The sequence below is a fragment of the Microplitis mediator genome, chromosome 5 (assembly GCF_029852145.1).
Source record: "Microplitis mediator isolate UGA2020A chromosome 5, iyMicMedi2.1, whole genome shotgun sequence".
Lineage (NCBI taxonomy): Eukaryota > Metazoa > Arthropoda > Insecta > Hymenoptera > Braconidae > Microplitis > Microplitis mediator.
The window spans coordinates 3,685,300-3,702,735 of NC_079973.1; the positions used below are offsets into that span (position 1 = coordinate 3,685,300).

At 29.3% G+C, this 17,436-nt stretch overlaps 1 protein-coding gene across 2 annotated transcripts in view; it reads left to right on the top strand.

Annotated features, from left to right (window-relative positions):
• Positions 1-17,436, top strand: part of LOC130668222 (low density lipoprotein receptor adapter protein 1-B-like) — a 60,283-nt gene that overhangs the window by 19,632 nt on the left and 23,215 nt on the right. The gene's annotated exons all lie outside the window — the stretch shown is intronic.

Consider the following 17,436-nt stretch of genomic DNA (forward strand, 5'->3'; position numbering starts at 1 on the left):
ACGGAAGTGCATTGGTACGCGACAACGCTCGAGCCGTCAGGAACTTTAGTCAGTGTAGTGGTCCTTCTTTATTTATTATTCATGAAGCCCCTGGGAACGTGCACCCGTGCACATTGATCCTTGAACCTCGTTTCCTCACGATCAAAAAAACCATCGCGATCGGCAATAATTTAAATCCGATATTTTATTTTTTTTTTACTTTTTGGATTGTATCATCAATCACGAATGATACTCTTATCCTTGCCCTGTGGGTTAGTTTAATTTTCAGTCCGCAGTTCGTTTGGTTATTTTGGTATCGGGATCAGGACATAAACTAAAATGAGATATTTTTATAATTTTTTTACTAAATATTCATTTTTATTCGCGACTGTTGTTATGAATTTTAAAAAAAGGTTCGATAAAGCTCTGAAAATAAAAGCTTAAATTGAAGGAGCATCTGGTCCAATGAATTCAATCAGAGTAACTGTTTATCCAATAATTTCCAATTAGTTTTCTCATTTAAATTTATTTAAGTATTTTTTATTTTTTATTTGGAAATCAAATTATGATACGTCGGTTAAAATTTTAATTCTTAATAATAAAAAAAAAAAAAATATCAAGAATGACATTTCCATACTCCAAATAAAATATTTATTTAAAAAAAAAATAGATGAGAAATTAATAAATAAATTTTTTATAAATTTAACAAATCGAATAAAAAAAGTTTAATAATAAGGATGCAGCTTTTTTAAAAAAAATTTTATGATCATTATAATTTTAATCTGATAATATTAAAGGTTGTATGAATCATAATCTCCGTAGATTCTTGGTAAATTTTCACCCGTTTTTATTAAATGATAACACGGACTTCGTGAACACTAAATATGATTACGCGCAATAAGCCGGATAATAACCAGAGTCTAGGGTATACTATATTATGATGCACAGCCCTCAAGCAACATGTAATACCATATTTTTTTAATCTATAATACACGATGCGATTATTATCATTATCGATAACCAATTAAATCGATAAACAATAATGATAATTTAATGATAGTAATTAGTGTTGAAGCGGAAGTATTTTTTACCCTTCCTGGATATGTGCGCAGTAATTATTAGTAAAAAAAATTCAAATTTTTATTATGCGGCAAAATTAAATATCGAAATTAAATAATCAGTTTTTTTTTTATTAATTTTTAGGGCAGTTTTCTTGCCAAAGTGAATATATATATATATATATATATATATATAATCTTCATAATAATTACATTAATTGAATAGATATATTAGTCAATAAAAAAGACAATTTGAGACATGAGAGAATTTGCGCTACTGGAATTTCCACGCCCAGGAGAAAAATATGAGGAAAATAACTCTCATATTGAAGTTATGATTCTCTAAGGGTAGTAACGAATGTCTTTTATAAGGGCCACTTAGTTTAATTACAATGCAAATTTGATACTTGTTATATAACCTTAATAAGTCATAAATTTTATACCCCAGTAGCCTTTTTTACTGTTTTTTGGTATGTGATCTAGTTTATTCCATTAACCACTAAAACATTTTTTCGAAGTTTATATTTTATTATTAAAACTACATACTTTTCAAAGCTATTCAACGTTAGTATAGTTAATAAAATAATCATTATCATAAAACATATTAATAGTTTTTACGTGGTCTAAATTTTTTCAATAATTCCTGGATTCGAACTGGTGGAATGAGTTTGGAGTAAATTAATTACAAATTAAATTCTAATTTTTGAAAATGTATCAAAATGTCTAATAATTATGTAGTTAATTTTTAAAGATAGAAGTAAAAAAAGAAACGAGGGGGGGGGGGCAATCGGTTACTTAAGAAAAAATGTTAATGTTGTTTTTTTTTTAGTAATCTTTATTTTTTGTCGCTTCTATTTAAGTATTCAGTATCAATCTGATCCAGTCGTAAAAAAAAATTACAGCTTTGACCAAATGGATCTATAAAAAAAATTAAAAAAGTTTTAGATGTTTTCGATTTAAAAATTTTTATCAGCAATTTTGGTTGGCCCAAATTAACTCGATATCTGTGTGACCTCTTTGTAGAATTTCTTCTTCTTTTCTCTTCCTCTATATGCAATAAAAAATAAACAGAATTACTCTAGAGGCTTCGGGAATAAGAAATATGTAATTAAGAAGTTGGTCCTTGAATTGTTAAGTACAACAACAGGTGATAAAAAAACTGATCTCTGATCATGATCAGTAATTTTATATGTTAAATTTATAAATACACTGATCACCTTGAATAAAATTTAACGATGAAAGTGCACATTGCACTTTGGCCTTCATAAATGTAAAGTAGACCAGCTGTGGACAGTTTGATGTTCAGCGATCATGAGAATAAAAAATACACAAAAATAAGCAACAGAATATTTTATGTGTCGTTACAACTTGTATGAGAAGGAATAAAAAATAATGAGAGAGGGAAGAAAAAAAATTTAAGTGAAGAAAAGGTGAATGGTATTGTCATCAAAACTGCACCTGGGAATCGTCGCCCATCTTGTAAGAGAAAGTAAGATAGGCAGCTGCGCCATTCGCGACGCATTTAGCAAATCACCCTCAACTCCGTTACGTTCTCGAGTTCTGTTTTCGCTCTTTATCTCAAACTAACGGGTCTTATTCTCGTCTTACTATTTCTCTAGTGATTACTACTCTCTAACTCTACCACTATCTTTGTTTCTGTCTTTCACTTGGTATTTGAGTTGTTCTCTTCTATACTAAAACTATCTAACTAACTAACTCATCTCTAACAAAACTATTGCTTACCTCTTCAATTCACACTGCGTCTGACAGCAAGCAATCGTCATTATCAAATACCAAATTGTCCTCTGAATCGTATTCGTCTATTCAAATTCGTGAATACAAGAGCTATCATTTTAAACAATAAATGGTTCAACTCTGCCATTCATAGTTTGACGAATTATTATTACTATTATTATCATCATCATTATTCGAATTTAATGAGAACGCTGCTGGTTAAAATAATACAAAAATTAATTTCCATTATTCATTTTTTATCATATTTATTCTGAACTTAACATATACAAATATATTTTCTAAAGATGAAAATAATTATATCATAACGGTGTAATCGTAATTGCGTAGCCGTCAGTATACTCTTTCGAAGCAATTTCTCGAGCTTTTTTTATGTTGAGCTATGAATTCTCTATTTTAAAATCCGTTAAGACAACCGCGATCTTTCATTTTTCATAATTGAAGCTTATAAAATTCTAGAGCTAAGTAAATTTAGTCCTTTAATAATGCAGAAGCCAATACTTGATCGTTTGATTGCGAATGAGGATCACTTTTGATGGCTGACAAGTTTTTTCGATTAGTGCAAGACCGATTTAAATCGGATTACCTAAAAACACGCACCCGGGTTTAATCCTCTGAATATTCAGAGAAGTTTCCTAAGACCTTGAAACCTCGATATCTGATACGAATTCAAATACCGGAAATCGAGCTGAAATTAATGAAACCGTTTTTTTTTTAAAGTTTTGAAAATTTAATTGTTCAAATAAATATGCAATTTTTTGTTAAGACTTTTGTTTTACTAACTCTTTTTATAACAGTATGATCATTAAAAAAAATATAACAATACACTATTGATAGATAGGATATATACTTGGGTAATTGACAAAAGCATTAGTTGAGCTAACAATAGCATAATAGAAAAGCTTTGATGGTATCAAAAAGGGCGTTTTTGATTCCGTAACAAGGCATTAAATTATTTTTATTCCACGGGCTTGTTCCATTCTTTCTATAAATTTCAATTTAAAAAAGGTATAATAGCTATAGCTTGTAAAAAAAAATAAGTGATAAGCTCATAACTACTACTACTATTACTAGCAATAACTAAGTAGTGATCTAAAACTGTAATAATTATTCATTACTTATTACCCCTTATTCTGTTTTTTATTTAATGGCTGTTTATTAAAGTCAGTTATGCAGACAAAAAAATTTTTAAGTACTTTTACAGTTCATTTTAATTCACTGGTTTTCAGTAGAATAAGTTGGCTCGTTTTTTAAAGTCATCCAGTCTCGTGAGTCTTAAATTCATTTAAACATACTCTACATTTACGGCTGAATCACTATTTTCTTTTTGTTTTTAGTATTCTAGTTCATACTATTCCCTTATAATTCGTTACGTATATATATATATATATATATATATATATATATATATATATATTTCTTTTTGGTGCACTCAATATACCTCGGGCGCCAACATCCGCACTCTATGAATATTCAACAGAGTACTAGACTGTGGTCGCTAACGTGCACGGTTTCACGCACGATTGAATTCATACCGTTAAGTACCAACTACTAGAAAATACCTGACACTTCATCTGCACCACCTTTATTTTAGACTACAAGAAAATTGTCATTAATTTTTTTTAATAAAAAAATTATTATCAATGAAAATTTTAATTGGGAAAAAATTAGCGACGTTTAAAAAAAATGTTCAAATAATTCGTTCACTTTTAGTTCATATCCCAATTTCTTATTAAATTATCACTAATATAAAAATAATTTAAATGACTACGAAAAACCAGATAGGGGAAGGGGAGGCAAAATGGGTCCCTTAAAAAAAAAATTTTCAAATCCTCAGTTTTTTTTACTTGTTTAACTTTTTTTTACTCCCTTGCCAAGTATTTGACCTTAATTTGTTCTGTCCATTAAAAGTAATAAATTAAAAAATGTGGGGTAAAATGGGCCCCTCAAAAAATTTTTATAATGTGAGTTTTTCAACTGGTTTCATTTTTGGTGTTAATTTGCTGTGTCTATCAAAATTCAAAAAGCTTGAAAAGTTGGGTAAAACGGGCCCCCAACAAACCTTAATGTATGTTTCTCGCTTGTTTTATGTTTTGAAACTTTTTTCTATGTATTTAGTATAAAAAAGAGTTGATAGTGAAGATTTGGACCTTAAAATAACTTAATTCAAAGTTTTCTGTTGAATCACTATTCGATTAATTCAAAAAAATTGAATTTTAGTTAGTAATGCTGTTGAACTTGTGACCTTGTTTGTTTCTTATCATAATTCTTTAATCATTTCTGTTAAAAAAATTTTAGGAACCCGTTTGGCTAAAAAATATTCGTAGGTTTTCAAAGTCTAGGGAGCCCATTCCCCCCCTCCCCTACTTTTTTTTGACTTTACCATTTTTACAAAACCAAATTTTCATTACTCCATAAATGTCCTTCCGGTTTTTATTTTTGACTGACTGCATTTATCTGCAATTGTTTTAAGAACAAAAAATCTATTGGTTTTAATTTATAAATGATAATTAAAATTATTTCCAACTCATTATTTTTTAATTGAACTAAAAACTCTTTTTCTTTTTAATAATTTGATCCTTTGTCTCCATCAATACCGTTTCGCTCAGCGGATACTTGGTCACGTGTTCTCATTTATTTTATCAAAAAGTTCGTTTAACTTTGGAATTTATGTGACGGGAATAAGTTTTAAAAAAATACCATTCACGTATATAGACATATATTTACACACAATAAAAACCAAAGCACAAGCATCGTTTTTTTTCTTCGGAAACCGTTTCAGCATTGAGCTTTGTTCTTGCAAGTTGATCGTTACTCGAATCTACCAACGCAATTAAGGAAAGATTCAAGTATTCTCTCGTCTGTCTATCCCAGAGGTACAGCAAGCGAAAACGAGAAAGGGCAAAATAGATAGGAAACTTTAGTGAGACTCGAAAGACAGCGAATATATGAGAAAAGGGAATTAATTCGTATCTCAAAAGTACTTTTCAAGATTCTCCGTGATTTATAATGCCTTCAATGCAACTATAGCTATAACTTTTTCAGTATTAATCAAGCTTAATATATATTAATTTAATTATTTATGCTGTTACTCCAGTATATAATATTACGTGTAGTCGGAAAATAATTGCTCAGGATCTTGTATTAATTAAATTATTAAAAACTTACGGCAACACTCGAAACTTTAAGTTAAGTTCGTCTTTTCAGCAGGACAAAAAAATCACGGGTCGGAAAATTTAATCGCTTGTTAGTCATTTTGAAGCTTTAAATAATTTTAATTGGAAAATGTGAATTGATAACCATAATCCAAGTGTCTTTGTGTCAATAATTATTTATTTTTGTTAAGAATCTCATGACGATATGATCAAATAACGCGTTGTAAATAATACCGCTGTAGAATTTCGAATCAGAAATTACTTTGTCGGAGACATTGATAGAATTTCGTAATAAATGTATGATTTATTTGCTGAAAATACACAGTAAAAAATATTGTGTAAAATCAACACAGTTTGTGTGTTAAAAACGGTTGACACGAAATTTGTGTTGGTTTAACACACTACAATTTTTAACACAAACCGTTTTCGACACAAATGCACAATATTTTTTACTGTGTAGAGAAGTAGGCGAGCTGTAGGTTGTTGATTATAGTGCCTTGATAATTTATTGAATTATTATTAATTTGTCACAATATTAGACATTAAATGTTGTTTATATATTGGAAAGTCTATAAGTCTGAATAATTGATCTATTAGATCTTTTTGTGTTAAAATGTATTGATGTTCGTGACTTTGTAACATTCGCTTCATGGTCAAATTCAATAAATGAATAATGTAGGAGTACATTACGAGCGAGTTCAAGTGTCAGTCTATTAATTAATGAAAAATATAAGTTCCATTTTTGAAATCTTACTCATAATTATGACCATAAATAAACTCAGCCTTGACCCCAATATCTTTTTTAAAATAATATAAAATTTCACTTCCGGTTGGAATAAAATTTACTTCAAACGACGTGAATAAATGAAAAAATCCTCGACAATGAATTCGGTAGTTTTTTAACTACGAAGTACACGCGAGAAATAGAATTAATCGGTGCACTTCTACAGTCACCTCGTGGCAAAATTACGCGCTAACATTTTTTAAAATTTTCAAAATAATTCTTCTAGTACTGCTTTTTTTATGTCTCACCTGCACACAGAATTGTGATAAATTTGGATGAAATTTCGCTCTCATATTTACATTTTTTCGATTACGTCTTTAGCAGGGTCATCTTCCATCAAATATGAAACTGAACGATATCATCTGAAAATACTGTTCTTATATATTTGACAAAATTTTATAAAGTCATGATTGTCTTCATCAACGTAATCGTTGTCTTTTTTTTATTCTCAAGTGAAGCCTTTGGCAGCCGAGAAAATCGTCAGCTGTATTATCTAATTCCGCTTGCGCGAATAATTTACTTTGTATCGAACCGGAAGCTTAGTCGAATCATCGGAATATGCGCGTATCTTTGTGTTTTGCCAATATCTAGAGCCACTATTTTTTTTATTTTATAAATACAAATGTTTATTTGTATCTTTACTTTTTTTGTTTTTATTCAACTTTATCTTTGTTGTTATTTTTTTTTTTTTAATAAATTGTATTATTTATTCATTTACTTTATTTCTGCTATTGGACACGGATTTGTATCAATTTGATAATGGAACTAAAAATAAAATAGCGTGTATTAACAATATAAACCAACAAGAGTTTATATTTTATTTGCTGGTAGTTAATTCTAGAATCGTAACAAAAAACATTAAAAGCTCCGGGAAACCGAGAGATGAAAATGTAAAATATGGTTTGTTTGCATTGAAAATAAAATTTTCAAAAACAGAACTCAATAAATATAAAAACAAATAAAATTTAACACATGCGTTATTAAAAAAACAATATTCCGATACAAATTGATGTTTATTTTAATGTAGGCCCGTATGTTTTTTTTAATAATAATTTTAAATCATAATTGATTAATTTTACAATTATTATTAATCAATTATCAATGCCTGGGATTGATTTTCGAAGACGTTTTTTTTTTTTCAAAGATTTTTTCAAAATGTATTTTTTTGTCGCTTCGATACTCGCTAGGTTTTGATAAAAAAAATTTTTGAGGACATTCGCGTTTCATTTTGTCTGAAAAAAAAAAAAAAAATTTTTCCAGAGAAATAAAAAATTTGTCAGATCTTCTCGAAATGAACGACCTTATTTTACCTGTCCCTTTTATACTCGTTTGTAGAATCAATTCCATTTCAAAGATATAAAAAGAATAGATCACTAAGAGGTCAATTGACAAAAAATTTAGTGTTTTTAATTGAATAATTTTATTAATCGTTAAAAATGATGCATTTACTTATTTTTAGCACAATTTCAAGTCAAAGGTCACAACGAACAGGGGAAAATTTCGAATCAAAAATCTTATTCTGGCAGAACAATATTTCATGTTCCTCCTATTACATTGTTTTACTATTTTATACACATTTTTATTGATCAGGGTAAAAAATATTATTTCACGAGTATTTGCTCACACTGCTTTATTATTCACCACACATACAGTTTATAAATGTACAGCTGGAATTTCCCATTAGTTTATGATGGAAAAATTTTTAGTAGAATTTTCCTACTGCTCTATATCAGTAATATTACAAAAGCTTGTTTGAGTTGTAACAACATTCACTAAAATAATATTTATCTTGGAATGAGTACCCAATAATTAATTAAATAGACTCGTGAAACGTCAGCTGGTATTTCGCAACCTAGTGTAGTTGTTGAATTTTTTTCTTTCAACTTATACGTCAAATAATAATATAATTTCAAATTATAAAAAATAAATTCAAAGTTTGTATAAATGAAAATTTGTTGAGACATCGATTATTGGTCAATATTTCGTAATGACGTCTTAAGCTAGACATTTTTCCAAAATTCTGTCATCAGCATATCCTATTTTAGACCCAAAGAAAAAAAATTATAGAAACTGTTTCAATTCAAAGGAACTCATACTTACACGCATTGAAATTTTTAGTAAAAATTACCCAAAAAATGTGATACTATGAGGACATGTGGAAAATATATAAATTTTTCCTATGCACATTGTAAAATATACTGCTCGATAGCATGTAAATGAAGTGCAATTTCTATTAACACCATAGTAAAAATTTAGTTACTGGCTAGATGTCCTTACAGTACTAAACTTTATGGGTAATTTTTACTCAAAAATTCTCTGCGTGTACAGACACGATTTCTATAGATCGATGGCATGGTTCTATGAAAAATTCTACCATAATTACAAAAATGTTCCTATAAACAGGGAGTGTTTCCAAAATTTCTAAGAACCATTTCTATGTCTAAGAATCATTCCGTTAACATGAAAGGATTAATTTTCAGACTCGTGGGAACATTTTCCATAGTTGTGGTGACATTTTCCAAAATTTATAGAAACGGTTTCTATACACAAATGGGAATTGTTTCTATATATTATTAGAATGGGTTCCGAAATTTGTTGGAATTGTTCGGTTAATTTTCTCTTGGTGGTGTAGTTATATTTAATTATAGTTCACTATCATTCAATTTTTTTTTTTTGGTTAATATGCTATATTGTAAAAGGCAGTCTACTAATATATATAATATATATATGTAATTACCCACTTATAACACTCACTATATATTATATATTAAATTCATACAACTTTTGTGAAAGTACCAAGTATGCATTATATGAACTATATACGCTTTAAAGTATGATTACCTCAACCTGAGCTTCGTAATACAATTGTGCTGTGCTGTACAAGCTAACAAAGTTTGCGCACTGCTCGACCAATTTAATTGCTAAACTATCTCTGTCTTTTGCACGACTTTTTATCTTGATATATATTTATATATATCTATAAAGGCGAAAGCCGTTCAAAATACAGTAAACATTGAACTTTTTGATTACATGTGAAAGAAAAGACAAATTTTTGGTTACTATCAAAACTTATTTCTGACTAAAATATTTCAAGAAAATTTTTGATATCAATTTTGGGAGTGAAAAATTTTTTTGGGTGTATTGTTGATTTTATTATTAAATTCATTAGTAATGTGAAGTTTATTGTAATTTTAATTATCGATCTTTGAGCTATGAACAATTAAAATGATTTATCTTTCAAAAACTCTACGTTTGAAAAAATTTCAAAAGCTCAGTTTTGTTCATTCATTTTATTTAAATGAAACAAAGTTTTTTTTTCGTTAAAAAATCTTGAACCCTGCTCACTATGTCCGACTCTCTTACCTATAAATATACACCATCAGACTCGAATCCGCGAACTATAAAGTATTATATTAACAAGTTATTGGTCAGGAGTTTGAGTTGCCCATTCGGCAATTCACTTAAGCTCTACATCAAAATCAAATTTAATTAAAAGTTTGTTATAACTATTTTATGGAATTTAATACAAGTAACTTTAAATTGAATTCAAATCCATCAATTAAATTAATTATTAATTATTATTATGTTTAACCGATTTTAAATGTAATGAAAATTTAATTTCTTTAACTTTTATTCCAATTCTAACTAAAGCGTTATTTCGAAAAAAGCTTAAAACGATTTAAAAATATTAATGACTAAATTAATTTCAATAGTTAACAATTTTTTTGTGCAAATTAATTAAACATCAAAATAATCATTTTTTAGTTAATTAACTTAATAAATGAGAATTTAATCCTTCGAGATCACCATTTATTTTCATCATTTTCCTTGCCTGTGATTACATACTTGACAAGTAATAAATTTTCGTAACAATCTAATATATATATAGTTTGTAACGAGATGAGTTACCTTATATTAGTGGTCGTATTGCCGAGAAAATGAACTTGAAAATGAATAATTTCAAGCATTGGATTACGGTTTTGGAATAAATTGCCAACGAGATCGGATTAATGATGCACCATTTGCGGGTTATACACTCACTCATTCTCTTTACTTTTTTTCACTCTCAACTTACTTTTCTACATACACCCACACACATACACATACATATATATCCGAGTCTATCTCTCTCAAACAATTTTCTCTTGTGTGCACTAGCAAGTTTGCCGGGGTCATAAATTCGGGCGACCACACGCGATTTGCCGGCGTCACGGTAAATTCCGGAATAACCTTTACCGTGTATTTCCTCTGCTCATTCTACTTCCTCTTCTCTTATTTTTTTTTCACCCTCCTCATCCTTGTGATCGTTATCATCCTCTTGCTGGATTATACCTTGTCTTAAGATTCATTTCGAATCCTTCTACTCTGATCACATTTAATTGCGTTTTCTATGTTATTCAAATTCCAACATTACAAATTTTCTCTTTCATTGTAAAAAATATTTTTTTTCAAATTGATAGAACCATCAGTCAAAATATTTATTCTTAGGACTCTATAAATGTTGATTATCAATTTAAAAAAAAAGAATACTACACAGAAAAACAGAATTTCTGGGCGCAAGAATTTTTTTGTATAATTAATTGAACACAAAAATTTTCTTTGGATGAGAAAAAGTTTATTGACTCAAAAAGTTTTTTTTTGCTCTGAGAAATTTCATTCTCGCCGTAAGAAAATTTCAGTTTTCAATTCATAATGCAGAAAATTTCTTGGGCTGGGAAAAAATTGTCTTGGTGCAAGTAAAAATTTTTTGTGTCAAGAAATCCTTTTTTTCTGTGCATACGACTTTTGATAAATCTTCGCTATTTCCAGTTTCTATTTACCAGTTCGACTATTTACCGTTCGATAAATATTATTTGTTAATAAAAGAATTGTCCAATTAGCCGCGATTAAACTAACTAAATATTAAAGAACGTCTTTGATCCAAAGCAAAAATTTTTTCTATCACATGAACCGAGCAGGCCTTCAGTCGGCTCTCATTCTATTCTATTCCATTTGTACAACGACTGTAAGTAACTTTAGACGGTCTCAAGACTATAAAAGCTAAAATGGCTATACTCTAGTACTGTAAACTTTTTATTACCTCGGATTTTCACGTTTTGTACACATTTTATAGTGCCTTGTTAACGGTTCAAAGTAACCTCACTATCATCATTGTCATTTTACTTCTTTTATTCAGTTTTATGCTCTTACTATCATTCCTTTACTATTTAACTACATTTTCAAAAGTTTTTCTATTATTGGATTACTTCAGTACAACAATTTATACTTCTACTTCAACTTTTACTTCATCATTTCTTTTATCTATTAGCCCATTACTAGTTTCGAAGAAACTTATCTAGATTTATTTATGTTTGCATTTAGTATTCAGAGGCGACCGGGGTACGATGGCTCTCTTAAGCGAATGATTAATTTTTGTCACTTTCAAGTATCAGAAAAAATTTTTCGGGCCATTACGGCCTGGTGACACGACCGATGATCCGACGACAGATGATCCGCGACAATACATCCGTGACATTTGATCCGTAGATAATTGATCTGCCGATAATTTATCCTTACGACAATTGATCCAAGTGACAATTATGGTGTGTAAGATTACCATTAACTCTTTCAAATGTTTTAATTCCAAAAATTTTCTAACAAGGCCTGTCTCGAAAAAATTATTAAATAGTAGTTTATCTATCGAGTGCGAGCGTCTTAGACTCGATTGTACTAGATAAATAAATTAATTTTTGTGACAGATATTTGAAATTTACTACATTTAGTGCCTATAAATGGCAGGTTAAAAATCCGCGTTTATTTATTTGGTAAGATTGTTTTGAGTATTTGTTGAAAATTAGAGAGAAGTCGGTAAGTGGACGAATTAAAATGATGATAAATTTTGTCACAAGATGGCTCGTTAAGTTACTTCGATATTTTTTGGTTGTTTGCTATCGCACATGTAACCAAAAAATATTTTTTGATCCGATGATGACGTCACTATTAGAACGATTAGGTATCTTTTTTACCAGCTGTATCTTATCTAATATTTTTAGCTGCCGGCTATAGGCGCTAAATGTCGTAGATTTCAAGTGTCTATCACAAAATAGTCCGTTATGTTACTAGTGCGATGAGTTGTCAATTTCCCATGAGAGCGAAGTTGGGCACACGAACGAAGTGAAAGCAGTATAAAATACGTTATTTTCCATATCGTCTCTTTTACCTGGCCCTTCTCTACGGACATTTCTGTTTTTCTTTGTCATTTACTGGAACAATATGCTTTTGTTACTGTACTTCAGCAGTAGTAAAAACAAAAAATATCGACAAGCTTTGTAAGCTCAACAGTTCAAATGAATTAACAGAACGTATATTTATATATATAGATGTAAACCTATGACAGCATGAAGAACATGAACAGCGACAAGTGTGATATCGAAATGCAAAACAAAATCGATTTTCAAGACCCGGTAATCCTTTGACCGTAATAGGATTTCACTGTTGTATATATACAATATAGTATGCAGTGTAGCAGACAACCTTTCAACGGTAACGTGGCAGCATAATAGTAGAGCTCTAAGATTAATTTACAAAAAAAAAACAGCCTTTTCCGATAACAATATACTTGGTTTGTTTTTTAAAAAATGACGGGATTTATTGTTTCATCTTGTGATTCTGGATGACAAGAGCCTCGAGTCTAGCCTTAAATCGTATAATATCCACCTCAGGTTGGTTTAGCAGCAAAAGACATTAGCTAGAGCACTTGGGGCTTGATAAACGTAACCACGAGGATCCTGAGCGAAGACAATGGGTTTGAAAGGATTAACGATCCAAGTTAGTACCGTTAAGGCTTCTTCGTTATGCCGGATTATCTACCGAAGAAGCTTTTATTCCACCCTCTCATTTCTCCACCGCCTCCGGTTACTTATGTCTCTGCGAATACAGAAGAATATAAGTATAGTACTTCCGTTTCCTTGGATAATTATTTGGAATTATTGTTCGAGTTCTACCTAATGTCTGAAATTTTTTTTTTGTTTACTTTTAATGGCAAAACTTTTGATAAAAAATCTAACATGAAAGGGCTGCTATCTTATTAAAATCGGTTAACACAAAAAATTTGATTTTTCTTTTTTTTTCAATTTAATCTTTTTCATGTATTTATTTTTTTTTCTAATTTAAATATTTTTACGACCCCAGCAACTGGGTTAACATGAACCTCATAGCATCCCCTTTTACTTTATATATATATATATATATATATATAAACTCATCCGAGAAATAGCAAATACGGTTCGCCGAACACGAGGGTATGAACCAAATTCCTGATTTTTTGTCAGTGAGAAACAGCTTTTATATTTAACCACTAGGATTTTATTTTTCATGTACATTTGTACAATAATTTTCTTTCTTTTTTTTTAATACACATTTAATTTCGGAGTACAAACAATAAATTAAAACATGGAAATTTTTCAAAGCTCTGATTCCTAATATTTTTTTGGGCATACTGGCCGACTTTTCCTTCTCATTAATTAAAAATCTAGACTTGACTAACGTTTTTAATTAATTAATTAGAGTAGTAAGTTTAAAAAAGTATGAAAACTAATTTCTTTTTAATTTTTCTAAGATCGCAAAATATTGTTATTAAGAAAAGTAAAAAAATCAAAACTGAAGCTAATAAATATTCTCTTTGCAAAGTTTCCGATTTCTCAAGTAGCAAGTTAAAAATACAACAAAAGGATAAATTTCGATAAAAAATAATTTTTTTGTAGTACTTGTAAGTTATTTGATCATACAATCGCAAGTAGTTTGCATCTGAAAGCTAAAAAGTCCTCGAGTTTTCGTATCTCATTTTAAACCGGACTCTTTTCGAAAACCATCAGAGTACATCTCGTAAACCAAACCCACCTCTTTAGCCCCTAAACTCCTTTTTTTATTCGGCTACACCCCCATCCCACATCCGAAGTTACCCCAGCTCCGTTTTCTCCGAGCCAGGAAAAAACCCATACTCGAAGGTACTTTTTATATTGGAAAAGACGTCGAGAGATAGAAACGAGTTGAGAGTAAGAGGGAACTGGTTTCCAACTCGTGTCGATCGGATGCTCAGCATCTTCCTCGAGACGTTCATTCTGTCTCACACCCTCGGGACTTACTCACAACAAACCCAACTTTTACCCCTCTTCCCTCTATATAAGCTTTTCCTGTTTATTTTTATTTTTTTATTTTCATTTTTTTTTTTTTTTGCTTTAACATCTTTTGTTATTTCTCCTTTGAGGCTGACTATTTTCCTTACCAATGCGTGAACCAGATTGCAATCTTTTCCAATCGTCAAACAGTTTGCACTTACTAAATATATATATATTTTTTTTCATTATTTTATAAAAAATAAACGATTATTTTGTTGATGTCAAAAGTCACATTAATTTTATGTTTTATTTTATGTTCATTTTATTTACTAAGTTTTTTTCATATGTTCTTCTATATATAGAAGTAATATATCTTAATGATTCGTTCACGATGATGTATCGTTGTTTTTCCCGACATTAAGCTTTTCTTGTGCCTCACGTAAACTCTTGAGAATTTTGCTACGATACATACATTTTTTTTTTCACCAAGCTAAAGTGACGTATGTAATAAAGTATAAGGAAGATTTAAGGTGATATATACTTTTCATTTATTTTTAAAATTTTTTCTGGAACACAACATAAAGTTTCCGTATAAGTTATTTCTAGAGAAATAAACTTCTCTAACTGAGTAAAAAATTAAAAATATAAAACTTTAATTAATGTGATTTTGTTCAACAAAATTTGAGGTTCGGGTAAAATGGGGTATCGTTAAAAAAGTTGAAACTTTTTTCTTCTGAAAATTTTCAGATTTTTTTGTTTATTCTTCTAAGCTGTAGTACAGGTGATAATTTAAACCCAAGCTTATCCGTAAATTGTCATACATTTTGTGAAAAAAAAAATTTTTAAGTTTTTTGGGAAGCATCCATTTTTGGTCTAAAACCGAAAAAATTTCTAATAGCAAATTAAAGTTTTTTGTATTTATTAGCTCTTCGAGCTCGAAAATACTTTTGTATGCCATTGTATTAGAAAAAAACCGTTTTTTACCATTTTTTCTCTAACTATACCTCTCAAACGAATTGACCGATTGAGACGGTTGAGGTGGCAATCGACGCGTTTTATTGAGTTCTAAAGCTGATCAGATTTTGGAATTGATCGGATTAGTCGCTTCGAAGATAATCGAAGAAAACCGTTTTTCACCATTTCTTTCTCGATCGATATCTCTCGAACGAGTAAACTGATTGAGATGGTTGAGGTGACAATCGACGCGTTTTATTGAATTCCAGAGCGGATTAGACTTCGGAATCGATCGATCGTGCCATTTTTGAAAAATTTAAAAAGAACTGGAAAAAAGTTTTTTTTTTTGTATTTCTTCTATATATTAGTCCATTCGATCGATGGATTTGAAATTTTCAGAAAAGTTGACGGCAAATAAACTCTTTCGATTGGCACCTCAACCGTCTCAATCGATCGATTCATTAAAAAGATATGAAGAGTTTACATCCATACACACACACACATACATACAGACACTCTGACATCCTTCTGAAAATTGTCAAAATAGCTTCCTAGGATCTCAAAACGTCGACATCTGATGAAATTTCGATTTTCGAAAATCGGGGTGAAAACAATAACTTCCCAATTTTTCGAACATCGTCGATTTTCGTAGCGAGAAGTTAAAAACTGAAGAAGTTAAATGATTTTCGCATAAATTTGAAATTTAAATGAATATTTGATTTAAGGCTAAAAGTAATAAAAAAAATTATCATCTAAATTTTTAGATACCTCATTTTACCCAACTCACTTCTATACTGCTGCTATTTTGAATAAAACAAAAATATTTTCTCCATAACAGAGCAATAAAAAAAAATTTTTAATAGGTAGAAAGTTATGATGCTTCCAAAAGTATTAAAAATTTTAATTAAAAGTTAAAATTTTCTAAGTTAGCTTTTTAAAGTTTCATCACACATTCCTCCGTGTACTCCGCAGATTCGCAATATTACATTACCCAAATTAAATTTCATACTTTTCCCCATAACATTCTACATAAACTATTTTTTACCCATAAAATATATAAAGTATAAAATGTAAATATTTACGATCGGTTGAATAAATTCAAAATTCATGAATCAAAAAATTTTTTTATATCATATTATGTATTTACGTCATATCGAATGGTTCTATATAAAATTTCAAATTGAATTTTTCCAGTAAATTGATTTTTTAGGTCGTTTATTCTTGTTTCCAGATGGCTCTGCGTAAAAATTTTATTTTTATTGTAACACTTATATTTTTTAAAGTATAAAAAAAAATAAAATCGCCTCGAGCTTTTAAAGTTTCAATTATAATATCAAATTATTCACGTCAATTTAATCTGACACAGAATTATTATTTTTTTATATTATAAATGAGTGGCGTTTAAAATAAAAGCATAAAGACATTTTATATTTTCATTTGTACAACGAGTCATAAACGATTTACTTGTATAAATGTACAATTAAGAATTCTTAATGAGTTTTTGATTATAGTAACAAGTTGAGTACTTGCACTTGCACTCGTACAATCAGTGACACCCGGGCGTTTGTAGATAAATAGAATTTATAATAAAATAATAATAGTAGTATACTACTAATATATATACATATATATATATTTATATACATATGTGAGTATGA